Here is a 15,921-nt window from a genome sequence, read left to right on the forward strand (position 1 = left end):
ACTTCTGAACAGTGGACAGGTGAGGTGACAAATCCCACGGAGCCCAGGGGACTTGCAGTCGGAAGCTGAAGTTAAAATCTGGCTCCACTGCATACCGACTTTGAGACCTTCTATGAACCTCCTTTCCCTCAGCTTGTAAAATGGTGATAATGACCCTTGCTTGCTTTCCAGGAATGTTGTGAAGTTCAAATGAGTTGAAGTGTAAAACTGTAAGGAGCAGCAGGTGTGGAAGAGGTTTGTCTTTCAATTACACACTTAAAAGTGTCAGGGGAGGGGGGCGCCTGGGTGGCTTAGTTGGTTAAGCGTCCGACTTTCGCTTAGGTCATGATCTCGCGGTTTGTGGGTTCGAGCCCCGCGTCGGGCTCTGTGCTGACAGCCAGCTCAGAGCCTGGAGCCTATTTCAGAGTTTGTGTCTCCCTCTCTCTCTGACCCTCCCCTGTTCACGCTGTCTCTCTCTCCTAGAAATAAAAAAAAAAAAAAAGTGTCAGGGGAGAGGGGTGCTGCCAGGGAGCGTCCGGCTTCGGCTCAGGTTATGATCTCACGGTTGATGGGTTCGAGTCCTGCTTCGGGCTCTGTGCTGACAGCTCAGAGCCTGGAGCCTGTCTTCGGATTCTGTGTCTCCCTCTCTCTCTCTGACACCCCCCACCCCCGCTCACACCGTCTTTCAGAAATAAATCTTAAAAAGTGTTTTTTAAGTGGCAAGAGAGCATAATTTGCTTAATATTGGTTTTTCACTATCACAGAAATGATTTATTCTGCATGTTGGCTTGGGAGCAAGGAGAAGCAAACAGGATAAGAATTGCTCATTCCAGCAAGGTGGGTGAGTGTGTGATTGCCTCGGTGAGTGTTGCTGTAACCAGAATAAGCCTGAGAACTACAGCTGGCTGACGTTCTCTGTGCATTCATCTTCAAAGAAAACAAGTCTGATGCCCAAACGTGATTAGGAGTGATTCAGCTTGTTACTTGAATCTCCTGGCAGACATCAACAGGGGTGTATTTCCTATGAGTTCTTCTGCATCCTCCTTTTTCCTGCCTCTGGTGTTCACATCTCTCGTGTTCTAGAGCCACGCTAAGCCTTTATTTCAAATCTTCACTATCCATCCTTCATGAGACTCATGTTGGTAAAAACACAAAACAAAATAAAACTGAGCCTTACTGATCTCCATGTTTCTTCTCCTCTCTTATCCTTCGCCTCTATTTTATGCTCTCAGCTGACTACATATTGGCCTTTCTGATGAAATTTCTCTCCACTTCTCCATGCATTTCTCTTCTCATTTGCCAAGTCTCTGTCAAGAATGGGCCAGGAGCAGAACTGGAGCACTCTAAATCTATATTTTTGAAGTTGGGGAGGGATTGAGGTCTAGTGGGAAGTCTAGAATGATGCAGAATTCTCTTTAATACCCTGGGGCAGGGTCAAAGGTAATGAACACTTACAAGTTAATATACACATAATCTACATTTCTTTTTTTTTTAATTTTTTTAAATGTTTTATTTATTTCTAGGAGAGAGAGAGAGAGAGACAGCATGAGCAGGGAAGGGTCAGAGAGAGAGGGAGTCACAGACTGAAACAGGCTCCAGGCTCTGAGCTGGCAGTCAGCACAGAGCCCGATGCGGGGCTCGAACCCACGAACCGCGAGATCATGACCTAAGCGAAAGTCGGACGCTTAACCGACTAAGCCACCCAGGCGCCCCCATAATCTACATTTCTTAGTTTGTTTTCATCTCTCCGAAAGAATGATTGCATTAGCAATGTGGACATAAGGGTGTGAAATGTGTGCTATGGGACCAGACATAGGGAAGTTAGTGGTAGGAGGTTGCTTACGTTTTGGTTCACACTCATACACATTTTCCCCTCATATTTTCTTCAAACATTTAAGTGCCTCTCTGGTGCCCAACATTTGTGCTACTGACCACACCACCTATATACTTTCATTATTATTATTTTACTTTTGAGATCTACTCTCCGAGCAAGTTTCAAATATGTGGTATAGTAGTATTAACTAGTGTAATGCTATATGTTACACCCTCATGACTTATATGCTCTCCTTAAATACTGGCTTGAAGTCCTGCTTTTGGAAGAAAATGTCTTCATTGAAAATACTGACTCACCCCATGGGGCCTCATTTTGAGGTGCTTATCTCTTTGCTTGAGAGGGTTTAATGTAGAGTCACTGTCTACTGCCTAGCACCACCTTGTGGATAAATAACGAGTTAAGACGGCATAACTGGCGTGTTGCAATGGTGTCTTGGCCAGGATTCTTGGATCAGTGTTCCTGCTCTGCTACCTACTGCCTGTGTGGCTGTACGCAGGCTGCCTACTTTGTGTCCCAGTGTCTTCTGTAAAAGGAAATAATCTATCACTTCTGTGCTACCTGGTATTATAGTAAGCACACAGAACTATTCATCTGATGTCATTATAGGTAACAGTTTGAAAGCATTGTCAAACAAGACCAGATTTCTAGATAAGGAGAATCGTAATAACCAATATCAATGCAATTACTAATAAAATAATGGCTAGTATTCCCTGAATACCTAGCAGATGCCACTGTGTTCTTTGTGTGTGTATGCACTGAATTCTTTACAATCCTCACAATACTCCTTTGTACCGAACACTTTTATTATGCTCAGTTCATACATGAGGGAACTGGGACTCTGAGGTGACTGATTTGTCCAGAGTAACACATATCACAAAGGCAGAGTTGAAACCCAATCCAAATCTGTCATTAACCATGTCATCTTAGCTGCTCTGACTGCTTGTGAGAGGATTAAGCAAGGGGATTTTTTTTTTTTTTTAGGGAGAAGACACTGTGTGTGTGTGTGTGTGTGTGTGTGTGTCTGCATGCACACATGTATTACACAAAAGGAGAGCAAGAGGAAGGAGAATGGTGGAGGAATGGTTGTCTTCAATCTGCTATATAAGTGTCCTAGGGAAAGGGATATCATGATTTTTCCAAATGATCCCAGGCATTATAATATTTTGGGTGAATATGCTGCTGTCCATTTATACAGAGTAATTTCCTAATAGCCAGAATTGTTCAAATATGAAATTATCTGCCCTTGGAGACAATAAAGTCTCCATTATTAGAGATTTTTCTTTCTTTTTTCTTTAAATTTACATCCAAATTAATCAATATATAGTATAATAATGACTTCAGGAACAGAATTTAGTGATTCATCACTTACATATAACACCCAGTGCTCATCTGAACAGGTATCCTCCTTAATGCCCATTTAGCCCATCCCCCACCCAGAAGCCCTCCAGAAACCCTCCATTTGTTCTCTGTATTTAAGAGTCTCTTATGGTTTATCTCCTTCCCTGTTTTTATATTATTTTTGCTTCCCTTCCTTTAAGTTCATCTGTTTTGTATTTTAAATTCCACATATGACTGAAGTCATGTGATACTTGTCTTTCTCTGATTTATTTCACACAGCACTCTAGTTCCATCCACATTTTTTGCAAATGGCAAGATTTTGTTCTTTTTGATTGCCGAGTAATACTCCATTGTATTTATACCCCATGTTCTTTATCCATTCATCAGACAATGGGCATTTGAGCTCTTTCCATACTTCGGCTATTGTCAATAGTGCTGCTATAAACATTGGGGTGCATGTGCCCTTTTGAAACAGCACTCCTGTATCTTTTATTTAAATACTTAGTATAATTGCTGAGTTGTAGGGTAGTTCTGTTTTTAATTTTTTGAGAAACCTCCATACTGTTTTCCAGTGTCTGCACCAGTTTGCATTCCTACCAACACTGCAAAAGTGTTCCCCTTTCTCCACATCCTTGGCAATATCTGTTGTTTCCTGAGTTGTTAATTTTAGCTGTTCTGACAGGTGTGAGGTGGTATCTCATCATGAATTTGATTTGTATTTCTCTGATGATGAGTGATACTGAGTAACTTTTTCATGTGTCTGTTAGCCATCTGGATGTCTTCTTTGGAAAACTGTCTGTTCATGTCTTCTGCCCATTTCTTCACTGTATTATTTGGAGGTTTTTTGGGTGTTGAGTTTGATAAGTTCTTTATAGTTGTTAAATACTAACCCTTTGTCTGATATGTCATTTGCGAATATCTTCTCCCATTCTGTCAGTTGCCTTTTAGTTTTGTTGACTATTTCCTTCACTGTGCAGAAAGTTTTTTACCTTGATGAGGTAACAATAGTTGATTTTTGTTTTTGTGTCCGCTGCCTCTGGAGACATGCCTAGTAAAAAATTGCAGTGGCCAAGGTCAAAGAGTTTGCTGCCTCTTTTGTCCTGTACAATTTTTGATGGTTTTCTTGTCTCTAGGTCTTTCATCCAGTTTGAGTTTATTTTTGTGTATGGTGTAAGAAAGTGGTAGAGGTTCATTCTTCTGCATGTCACTGTCCAGTTTTCCCAACATCACTTATTGAAGAGGGGAAAGTGAGTGAGGATTTACTTTCTTAACAATTTTTCTATAGATCATACAGCAGCATTAGCTCTAGTCATCATGTTGTACATTACATCCCTAGTACTTATCACATAACTACAACCTGTAGCTTTTGTCCACCTTCTTCAAATTCCTCCTCCCCTACCACCATCTTACTTTTTGTAAACACAGATATGATCCCCTTTTATAAACAAGTTTGATTGTTGTTGTTTAATTTTGGGGTTTTGTTTTTTTTTTTTAGATTTCACATATAAGAAAGATCATACTGTATTTGTCTTTTCCAGTCTGACTCATTTCGTGAAACATAATACTCTTAGAGTCCATCTATGTTGTTGCAGATGACTGGATTTCCTCATTTTATGGCTGAATAATATTTCATTGTTTTATATACCACAATTTCTTTACCAACTCATCTATCAGTGGACACTTAGGTTGTTTTCATCTCTTGGCTATTGTAAATAATACTGCTATGAACATAGGAATGCAGGTATCTTTCAAGTTGGTGTTTTTGTGTCCTTAAGATATATTGCCAGAAGTGGAATTTTTGAATCACATGCTAGTTCTAGTTTTAATTTTTTTTATTTATTTCTAGGAGAGAGAGAGAGAGAGAGAGACAGCATGAGCAGGGGAGGGTCAGAGAGAGAGGGAGACACAGACTCTGAAACAGGCTCCAGGCTCTGAGCTGGCAGTCAGCACAGAGCCCGATGGGGGCTCGAACCCATAACCGCGAGATCATGACCTAAGCGAAAGTCTGACGTTTAACCGACTAAGCCACCCAGGCGCCCCTATTTTTAATTTTTTAAGGATCCTCCATTCTGTTTTCCATAGTGGCTACACCAGTTTACATTGCACCAATAATCAGCACCTTTTTAATGTACTTGACATCCATTTGTACTTGGCTCATGTACTTCCTTGGAGAAATGTCTATTTAAATCCATTGCCCCTTTTAAAAGATGTGCTTGTTTATCTTTTTGTTGTTGAGTGTGACCGTTATTCACATATTCTAGATAATAGTCCCTTATCAGATACAGTTGACTCTCATTGTCTACAGATTCTATATTGTGAATTTCCCTACCTGCTAAAATTTATTTACAACTCAAAAATCATTATGGTTTTGTCATCATTTGAAGACATGTAGAACAGTGAAAAATTTAGTTGCCAGAGGCACACATTCCCAGCTAAGGTAGAATAAGGTGGCACTCTACCTTCTTGTTCCAGCTGTCACACAGAGATGAACACAGGATGAAGATGGCCGGGGCAGTGCACTGTCACATGTGAAGTCCAGCTCTGGGGCCTGTTGGACGGGTTTGAATCCCAATGCTGGTATCCCTCAGTAGTGTGGTCTCAGGTAAGTCATTTCACTCTTCTGAGCCTTGTTTTCTCTCATGTAAAATTAAGAACAAATGAATGCCAGGATGAATTGTTTTTAGGATTTATGATTATAATCTATGTGATTATATCCCTTCTCTCTATATCCCTCCATATACATTCTTAGGAGCCGTGTTTCAGTTTTTGCCAATACAGTCTTTGCAGTGATTTGTAGAATATAAATATCACAGATAGCAAGAATAGACTACTTGATTTACAAATATTTTCTCCCATTTGTTAGGTCTTGTCACTTATTTGATAGTGTCCTTTGATACATAAACATTTTTAATTTTGATGAAGTCCAAACTGTCCGTTCTTTATTTTGTGGCTTATGTCTACAATTCTAACTTTTGACGGGGAGTGGGTTTGCTTAATTTAATCACAGATGAAGGAATTACGCTTTATTCCCATTCACTGATAATTAGCTGTAGAAGCGCTTAGAAGAGGTTAATTGATTTACCCTAATGAAGGGCAGAGTTGAGAATCCAACTGACACCTGATGTTAAAACCTGTAATCTTACCTGCTCTAATTATGCAGAGAAGGGATCATTATGGTGAACTAAAGAAAACACCTAAAGGTGATCAACTTTCTCTCAAAGAGTGGGTAGTATTCAGATAAAGAGGAGAAAGGAAGTAGTTTTCTTTGTGGGGATTCTTGTTTGTAGAAAGTGTGTGAAATTACAGCAGATCTCTAGAAATAATGACAAAGCCTTATCACCACCTCAACTTCTTTTTCTGGGTATTCTACTCCACTGCCTTAGGTCTTAATTAGAAGTCCCTAATACTTAGTAGGAGTTGGCTGTTGTGATTACTAATTATGGACACAAGAGGGCGCCAAAAGATCTCAGTTCCTCTGGTTCCTTAGGCCCAGCTGTAGGAAATTAATGTTACCCTCTATTGCTGTTTCTATTTACAAAAAAAGAATTTAGATTACAAAGCTCAGGAAAATCTGAGTAGAACTGATGACAATAAATCCTAGTATACAAATGTTTAGATTTCAAGATTGACTGAAGTCTAGTTCCAGAGTTGATGATTTGGCACCATTTTAAATGAATGTAGTAGAATTTCAGAGCTAGAAAGAATATTTGAAATTACCTTTCCTTTTCTCGCTCCCTGCTCCCTTTCCTCCGTCTTTTCCTCCTTTCTTCCTGGCAATCTTTCCAGTTTGGAAAATAAAACAAGCTATAAGCAGAGCTGTTCTTCTATACAGATGATGTATACACAAAAAAATCTAAATAACATGAACAAATATTTTTGAAAACTGCTGGAGTGTCATCCTACTCTTTCACATGTGGGAAAAATTAAATCAAGAGAGAAAGAACTGATTGTTCAAGGTCTCAAAGCAAGTTATTGGCAAAGTCTGTTGCAAGTTCCAACTCTTTTCACTACATCATTTTACAAACATGCCCGCTGGTCTTTTGCTGCCCTCTAGGCTGGGATTTCTGAAGTAAGGCTCACCTGTGGGGACTTCAGATTTACTCTGTCACTAGACATATTACTATGTAATACATTAAAAGAAACAGTATCGTAGTCTTGTTATGGGTCTTGGATGTTTTGGCCACCTGTGTGCTCTTTGAGCTCTAGGGAGAGGCTGAAGATTACCCTGAATTGGCCCCAAATATTTTTTCTGAGCTTGAAGATATCACATAGACAGATGTAGGAGAAATCTGCACATGCACTGCATGGTACCGACATCCTTTGCTTTAGGCATGTGGTGCCAGGAACGAAGAGATTGGACACGTTTCTGTAGTTGATTTGGGGCTTGGTTGGAATCCCTGGTTGGAATGACACAACCTATTTAGGAAAGTCACAGTCAGGAGGGACACACAAAACTTGTGCACATCCAAAAGAAGGTCCAAGCTCATGAAAAATAGGAAAGGCCAAGTCTATGAAGAAGAGTAGAAGAAACTACTACTTAGTAATAGCTCAGAGATAACTCAGGTACAAATTAATTATCTTCAAGTACCCAAATGACTACGCTGAGAAAGGAGGAACTTAGCTGCTTCATAAGCTCACAACTAGGACCGTTGGGTAGAATTTGGCGGAATTTAGAGCTGGGCTTCCTAGTCAGGGCTATATGATGATGCACTGGATGCCATAGAGACTTGGACATCACACATATGTGTGTATGGTTCCATACATATTGCATATATGATCCTGGGAATGGAGGTGATACAGCAGAGTAATATTTTGCAATATTGGGTAGATAGTTCTTTTTTCCCCTTCCCACATGCTCTTCTATGTCATGCTCTCACTGCCAGCTTATGCTGTCAGGATTTTGAAAGTAAACACTAAGAGAGTAGTTTGAGAGAAAGGATTTTTAGTACTCAGAGTCTGGCTTTTAGAATCAGAGGCCAGAATGTCTGAAAGGAATCAAAACATAAGTCTATACTAAGACAATAGGTTTGGAAACATAGAGTAGGAGTTGCACTGCACCAAATAAAAATTCCACGGGCTACAGCTTAAGCTGTGAAGGAAGGGAGGATATTGGTGGAAGCCAGCCTTCCTGGAGCTCAACATGCCAGAAGGAATCGGGACAGAGCAGTGGAATCAGCACTAAGACTATTAACTACCGATAGGAAAACATCATGTATCACAAGGTGGGAACGAAATTTTTAATGCAGATCATGGGATCACATTAGGCAATGGCATCAGTGTTGTAACTCACCGGTGCCAAAGAGCTATCTATATTAGCTGTCCTCATTGCCTCCTTATGAAGACCTCTACGGACACAGCAGCAGAGCGTGACTCTTTGTCCTACTCAGACTACCAGCTCTTTGGGACCCATGATTTGCTCAGCCCCATCCAACTTGGCCTTGTATGGAAAAAGCTTTGGTTTGCTTTTTGTTTGATATATTCTAAGGCCCAGTTGAAACGCCAGGAGGTCTTCTGAATAGTGAAAGGAAGAATGCTTATATAGAAGGGCAGGCTCAATTCTGTGCCTTAGTAGACAAGTAGAACTGGCATGAGAGATCCAGCCTGCTCCTCTCCAGTCTCACTCAAAAGAGTAGTTTCAGCTACAGACTAATCATTTTTCTACCCTTCCCATTCACTTACAGCTAATTGTCTCCATCTTCTTTTTCTGTTGTAGATTATAAGCCTAATCATTTTGTAAATCTGTTCCAAAGTTAAATTAGATATAATGCATAAAACATTTTACATTTAAGATATTAGCATATTGATTTTCTTAGAATATGTTCACTAGATGGAAGCTGTTATTATTCTTCAAGAAATGATGAGATCATAATCCGTTTAGATTTTCTTGTGCAACTGAGTGACTACTTGCTGTTCGTGTGGGAAAGGTTATTGTAATTTCTGAATGTGATAGTGGTAAGTGATTTTTCCGCTTAGATTCAGTATTTTTCAACCGGCTGTTTATGGGCTACAATAGGCTGGCTGTATCAGAATAACTTTTGGGATAACTGTTTTTTTTAAGATTTTATTTTTAAGTAATCTCTACACCCAGTGTGGAGCTCAAACTTACAACCCCAGGATCAAGACTCACATGCTCTATTGACTGAGTCAGACAGGTGGCCCAACCTGAGATAGCTTAAAATATATGTAAGTCTGGGCTCAAATCCAGATACATTAGTAGATCTAGAGAAGGGTTCAAGATTCTGTGTTATTAACAAGCTGCTTCTTTCTGGAAGGTTTCAGGAATCATCTATTTTCTTGCCTTTTTCAGCTTCTGTCACATTCTTTGGTTCATGGCCCTGCATCACTACAGCCTCTGCCTCCATTGTCACATCTCCCTTTCTGACTCTGACCCTCTACCTTCCTCTTATAAGGACCTTTGTGATTACACTGGGCCCTCCAGGAAAATCCAGGAAAATCTTTTTCTCTCAATTATTAACTTAATCATACCTGGAAAGTCTCCTTTGCCATATAAAGTAACACATAAGGTAACACAGGGGCAGGTCTGGGACTTAGAATATGGACATCTTGAGGAAGCCATTATTCTGTCATTGATGGTAACCTGATGTTTCTTTTCTTCTTATTCTTCTTTTTTTGGACTGTCAAATACAGAGAAGAATCCCTAGATGATTTCATTCATTCCCACCTAAATCCCCATCTGAGAGGTTTTTTCTTGTACACCCTAAGTACCAATTTCATTGGCTCTCCAAGTGTCCGAGGAAGCCAGTGAAGAGTCGACAATTCTAAGGTAAGATGAATGGGAACAGGACAAGCTTAAGGGTGAGGGTGTAAATGCTTTCTCTCTCACCAGATGATCAGTGGGCTAGACATTAACTTCTGTCAAAGAGGGGACTTCCTCATAGATCCTCCCCATAGACAACATAAGACTTCATGTCTGAAGGCACTAGCCTCTGTGCCTGGGCCTTGGCTATAGGTAAGGCACACAAGCGGACACTGAGCATTCCTTGGATGTTACTTCAATAGTGTCTTCTTAGTCTCTCTGGCTGTGTCCCCTCATTCTTTGTCCAACTAATCTCTGGGTCTCCCCTATCTATTTTCTCTTGGCCTTGGAGATCTATCCTTTATCAAAGGTAGGAAAATGTTATCATTCATGTCATGACAATATCATATATTCTTTCAAAATCTCATGTGTCATAATAGGTGGGTTGCTAAACTTAAATGCTAACAATTGAATCTCTGTTTTTTCTGCCTTCTGCTGTCAATTCATCTCTAAAACGATGATGAAGACTTCTTAGGACTGAATGAGGGAAAGGATTGAAGCAAATTCTAGAAACAGAAGCATATTAATTAACATTTCAAAATATCCATCTTCATGATGTTTAAGATTCATGGTGTTTGAATTGTGAAGATATAATTTCACTAAGTCCATAACTAGTGCGTGTTCTACTATACCACACCCCTTTGTGCTGTCTTTAGCTTTTTCACTTCAGTAATTTATTCAATAACTTCAAGACCTTGGATTTCCTAACTGGCAATGGCCTATTCCATCTCCACCAATACACCTCCCACAGTTATTAAATCTCTACTCTCACTTTGTGATGAGAGCATCCGGCTCTCCAACTCCTGGGAAAGGTTGACTGTCAAGGGCTCTGCACCGCCCTGGGCTCAGCCAGTCTGTCTTTCCACAATTTCAGCCAACTCTCTCTGACTCAGCTCTCTGTCTGCAAAACCAGGCAAGGACTTGTAGAAAGCATCTCCTACTCCTTCTCTTCTCCTAGGGAAAATAGGATTAGCATTAGGTACACTGAACACAGGGCAGCTCCCTTTCAGTTTGTTTGTCTGGTATTAAAAGGGGATGGGAACTAGCTTAACATCTGAAATGAGTTCCTTCCCATAGATACCTGCCCACCCTCTAATATCCAGGTACACATCAAGAATGTGGACTGTGCGTGGCAGTTCAACTGGTCCAGCTTCCTTAATGCAAGTGGCTGCTTGTCTGCTTGTTTCACCATCCCAGCTCTTCTCTTCCAATTTTATAGTGAAACAGTATAAGGAGGCAGCCTAGATTAGTGCATAAGTTACTCTGTGTTTGCATCAGAAAAAACATGGATTGAGTCCCAGTTTTGCTGCCTACTAATTATGTGACCTTGGGCAACTTAGTTCACTTCCTAAAGCTTCTCTTGCTCCTCCTTGAGCAAGACTGAAGACGCCCACATCACTGGATTGCTGTACGGATTAAATAAAATAAAATATGTAGAGCACTTAGTGGCAAGCCTGGCACACGTTGCTCCACAAATGGTAGTTATTTCATATTCTGTTTTACTTTATAAAAGTGTGCTGACTCCTTATTATGAAAAATAGCCTGCGTCTGCTATGGAAGTAAGTAAAGAAGAAGACATGGTCTCTACCTTCAAGAAATATTGTAGACTAATGGGAGAGATGGAAAATATCCAAGTGAGTAAAGGGAATGGATGCAGCAGGGTAAAATTAGAGGGAAAGAATGGAGTGAACATGAAGCTGGAACAGCATAGCCTGCAGAAGGGTCCCAAAAGAAACCTCACCAAAGAGATGTGGGAAAGGCCATCCTAATGTTACGTTCCATCTCACGGGCAAAATCTTTCCCCGTGTCTTTGCGTGAGACTCTTCTATTCAATAGTGCTGCATCAGGACCATGAACATACATGCCTCTATTCTTCTGTGTTTGGGGGATGGCCATGGGTTGGAGCTGTAGTTAGTTAGGAGCCTCTAGAAAAACGAGCAAAGAAACATCTTCCTTTCTAGTCCCTTGTCCTTCTCTTACACCACTGTGATAATCTAGTTCATAATTAAAAAGCTTAGATTTTTTTTCTAGATGCTGTTCAATCACAGAAAATCTCCTGGGCAGGTTTTAGCTGTGTCTAAAATTTGGAATGAAAATTAACTGAAGTGTCTGTATGCCAAGCTGAGTGCATGGCTGCCCTCTCTACACTAGATAAAGCACGCAGATTCTCGGAGTGCGTTACCAGACAGTCATTGCACATGTGGGCTGAGTAGTATGTGGGGAGCTGGCTGGGTCAGTCTTCAGCTCACTAGTGCAGAAGTTATAAAATTCTCCTCTTCCCCAAATGTCACAAGGACGCAGTGGAGTATTAGGAGTATCAGGGTACTTATACAGATATTCCTCACCTTATAATGAGGTTAATAAAACCATCATTTAAATTGAAAATATTTAAGTCAATAATTCATTTAACACACCTGACCTACCAAACATTATAGCTTAGCCTAGCCTACCTTAAACGTGCTCAGAACACTTTCATTAGCCTACAGTTGGTGGGGGGCGGGGAAGCGCATTTCAAAATAAAGTGCTGAATATATTATATAATGTATTGAATCCTGTACTAAAAATGAAAAACCGAATGGTTGTATGGGTATCCATCGTCTATCCTTGTGAGCATGCGGCTGACTGGGGGCTGTGGTTCACTGTCACTGCCCAGCGTCTTGAAAGAAAATCTTACCACGTATTGCTAGAGCAGGAAAAGATCCAAATTCAAAATCTGAAGTATGGTTTATACTATATGCATATGGCTTTCTCACTATTAAAAAGGCAAAAAGTTAAAAGTCAAAGCACCTTAAGCTAGGGCTTGTATTCTAGGGATAGCTCAGCCATGACAATTATATGTAAAATGAGGCAAATTTTCTTAATTGCTTTCTCAATAAGCAAAATAGGTGATATCATCCTTGCCTGTGGCTCTGTAGGACACAAATGTAATTTTCTTTGAAGAATCTGATACTTCTTATTGTAAAATGGTAAGAAATGAGAACTTCAACTTGAGCCACTGTACCTGGTTGTTGTGAAGATCTGACAATGTAAAGGAAGATATTTTGGCAACTCTGTCTTTAAGGCTAGGTTTTAAATGTCTGAGAAGATTAACTATATTCCCATTAGGGTGTCTCCAGATTGGTCATTTCCTGTTCCTCCATACTCATAAGACAGGGTTTCTAGGTCTCTCTAGAGAGAGGGTCTACAGAGGGTCTCCTCCTTCAATCCTGTTGAATGGATTGTAATCATCCACAATGTATATACTTGAAGAATATTAATCAGCCTCAGATTTTCCAATTCTAGGAGGGAGACAATAGGAAAGGGAGTGTCTTCCAGGATTTGAGTCTCTCAGAATAAGGCATTTTGTAAATAAGATAACCACATGTCAGTGTACTTAAGTCATTCCAATGCCTTCTGCATGCACTTGGAATAAAATCTAGGTTTGTTGCTGAAGATGGCCAGCATTCACATGCTCTGGCCCTGGCCTACCTTGAGCAACTTGCAGTATGATCCAGTCATATGGGCTTTCTGTTCTTTATATATATGCCAAACCCATTCTTGCCCTGTGGCTTTTGTTCCCACTCTTCCCTCCTCCTGCAGCGCTGTTCCCCTAAACCTTTGTGTGGCTGGCTGTCGTCCCTTCATCCTCATTCCCTTCTCAAGTCAAAGCTAACTTCCTTAAAGAAACTTTTCCCATTTATGCTGTCTAAGGTTCCCTCCTTCACCTCCATCACCATCTCATTCATTTATAGCTCTTATAACCATCTTCAGTGAATTATGCATTGTTTCATTCACTTGTTTACTCTGTACCTTCTCAATACAATGAAACCTGTTCTTCTAGTATGATATTCCAAATATTTAATGACTGGTGTCATGTGACACTAATCAATCAGAGTTGATACTGATCAGAATCTTGGATCAGGGTCCAGGAAGCCCCTCTTTCTGCCCTTAAACCCTTAAGTTGTTGGCACATGGAGTGGTATAGAAGTTCTGAGGGAAGAGTTGGAGTAAATAGGGCAATGCATGTGAACTAGGAGACTCAAGGAAAAGGGTAGTCATCCATTAGTATGAAAATATCTCAATATTTTAGCAATTAGTATGGCCACCAGTTTGTACTGTTTAAATATTAATTTATTTCAGGATTTCAAAACAGTGACTGGAATGCAGCAGCTCCTCACATGGTGAGTTACTTGAGCATCAAGTCTGCCTACCACTTTCTCCAACTTGATGTTTTCTGGAAGAGCTATAAGTGCCCTGGGTTTATGAGTTACAAAAGGGCAAATACTGGGGCGCCTGAATGCTCAGTCAGTTAAGCATCCAACTTCGGCTCAGGTCATGATCTCACGGCTCATGGATTCGAGCCCTGCGTCAGGCTCTGTGCTGACAGCTCAGAGCCTGGAGCCTGTTTCGGATTCTGTGTCTCCCTCTCTCTCTGACCCTCCCCTGCTCACACTGTCTCTCCCTCTCTCACAAATAAAAAAATTTTTTTTAAAAAAAGGATAAATACTGGTGTATTTAGGCCATGGATCTCAGTTTAAAGATAACTCGATAACTCGCATCTGCAACTCTCTTCATAGTTTACAAAATCTACGCATGAATTGCCTCATTTTGTCTTCACAACTATCCTGAGAGTTATTGTATTCATTTTTAAGTTGAGGAAACTCAGGCTTTTATAGGTCAAGTGATAGCTAAAGGGTAGGCCAATCTGGGAATTAGCTCCTGTCTTCTGGGTTGGGACTGTGTTCTTTCCACTCGCTTCTGTATTCTGTCTCCAGCTGGAGGGATCTGAAACTAGCATGGAAACAGCCCCTGGATACATGTGTAAAGATTCTGGCCTCCACAAGTAGGATTATATATGCCTTTATACAGTAACTGTGACTGGGTTATAAAACAGGGGATTGCAAGCAAGATTGACCAGCCTGTGAGGCTCTAGATGGCCCTTAAACTGTCTAAAAGGTTGGAAGAACAGTTAATGACCAAAATGCAAGAGACTTGATGGAAATATAGTTAATCTTTTCAGACACTTAAAAACCAGTCTTGAAGACAGGATTGCCAAGGCTTTTTCTCAGCAATTTCACAGGGCAGAGTTAATATCAACAGTGAAAAATCACTGCAAAAAATCAGAGTTTTTTGTTTATGTTTTTTCATTTTTTTAGATCCCAATATAGTTAACATACATTGTTATATTAATTTCAAGTATATAGTATAGTGATTGAACAATTCTACCCATTACTCAGTGCTCATTGTAATAAGTGTACAAAAATGCACATTAAAAGTGAAAAGTAAAATAGAATAGGGCAGTGTTTATCAAAATATAGTACATACGAGATGGTGCTAAATATCATTTTTACTTAGAATGTGGTTGGACACTTTGAATACTTTTATTTGTTATGAATTTATTTTAATATATACTAGAGAAAACACATAAATAGTAAGCAAATATTGTGATTTCACATATATAAGTGGTTAAAATAATTGTTTTTGTTAAAAATGAAACAAGATCATTTAAAGAGAAATTTTGAGTGCATATAAGTAAAGGTGATTCTCAGGCAATACAAATAAAGTGATAGATGAGTGTGTAAAATCTGTGACAATCATATTCCTTAGAGCCACCTCTATTATTTTGCATGATCTTGAACACATTCTTAACATTTTCTCATCGGTTTAATAATTGTTTGGCAAGGATTCAGTGATTGAGTGCATGGAAAGTATTCAGCACAGTTAGACACATAGAGCTCAACAAATGCTAGCTATTGTTCTCACATTTTATCAATAACAGGGAGAACTGTTGAACCATAGAAAACTGTGAAGCAGGAAGGTGCTCGTCAGTGGAAGTATATAAACAAGACTAGGAGGGCATTTGTCAGGGATGCTACAAGGGACATTCCTACGTTGTTGGGAGCTCAGCTAAGAACTGTGAGGTGATTCCAGCTGGGAGATTTCTGTAATTTTGCTTTTCAGTGAATCCCAGGAT

At 40.0% G+C, this 15,921-nt stretch overlaps 1 protein-coding gene across 1 annotated transcript in view; it reads left to right on the plus strand.

The window, feature by feature from the left end:
• The window catches only part of SPINK5 (serine peptidase inhibitor Kazal type 5), a 270,877-nt gene that overhangs the window by 93,171 nt on the left and 161,785 nt on the right, over positions 1-15,921 (plus strand). The window contains exon 2 of the mRNA XM_077772967.1: positions 5,624-5,753. The gene's annotated coding sequence lies outside the window, so the exon portion shown is untranslated. The remainder of the gene's footprint in view (positions 1-5,623; positions 5,754-15,921) is intronic.

Source organism: Crocuta crocuta, unplaced genomic scaffold (assembly GCF_008692635.1).
Source record: "Crocuta crocuta isolate KB4526 unplaced genomic scaffold, BGI_CrCroc_1.0 scaffold107, whole genome shotgun sequence".
NCBI lineage: Eukaryota > Metazoa > Chordata > Mammalia > Carnivora > Hyaenidae > Crocuta > Crocuta crocuta.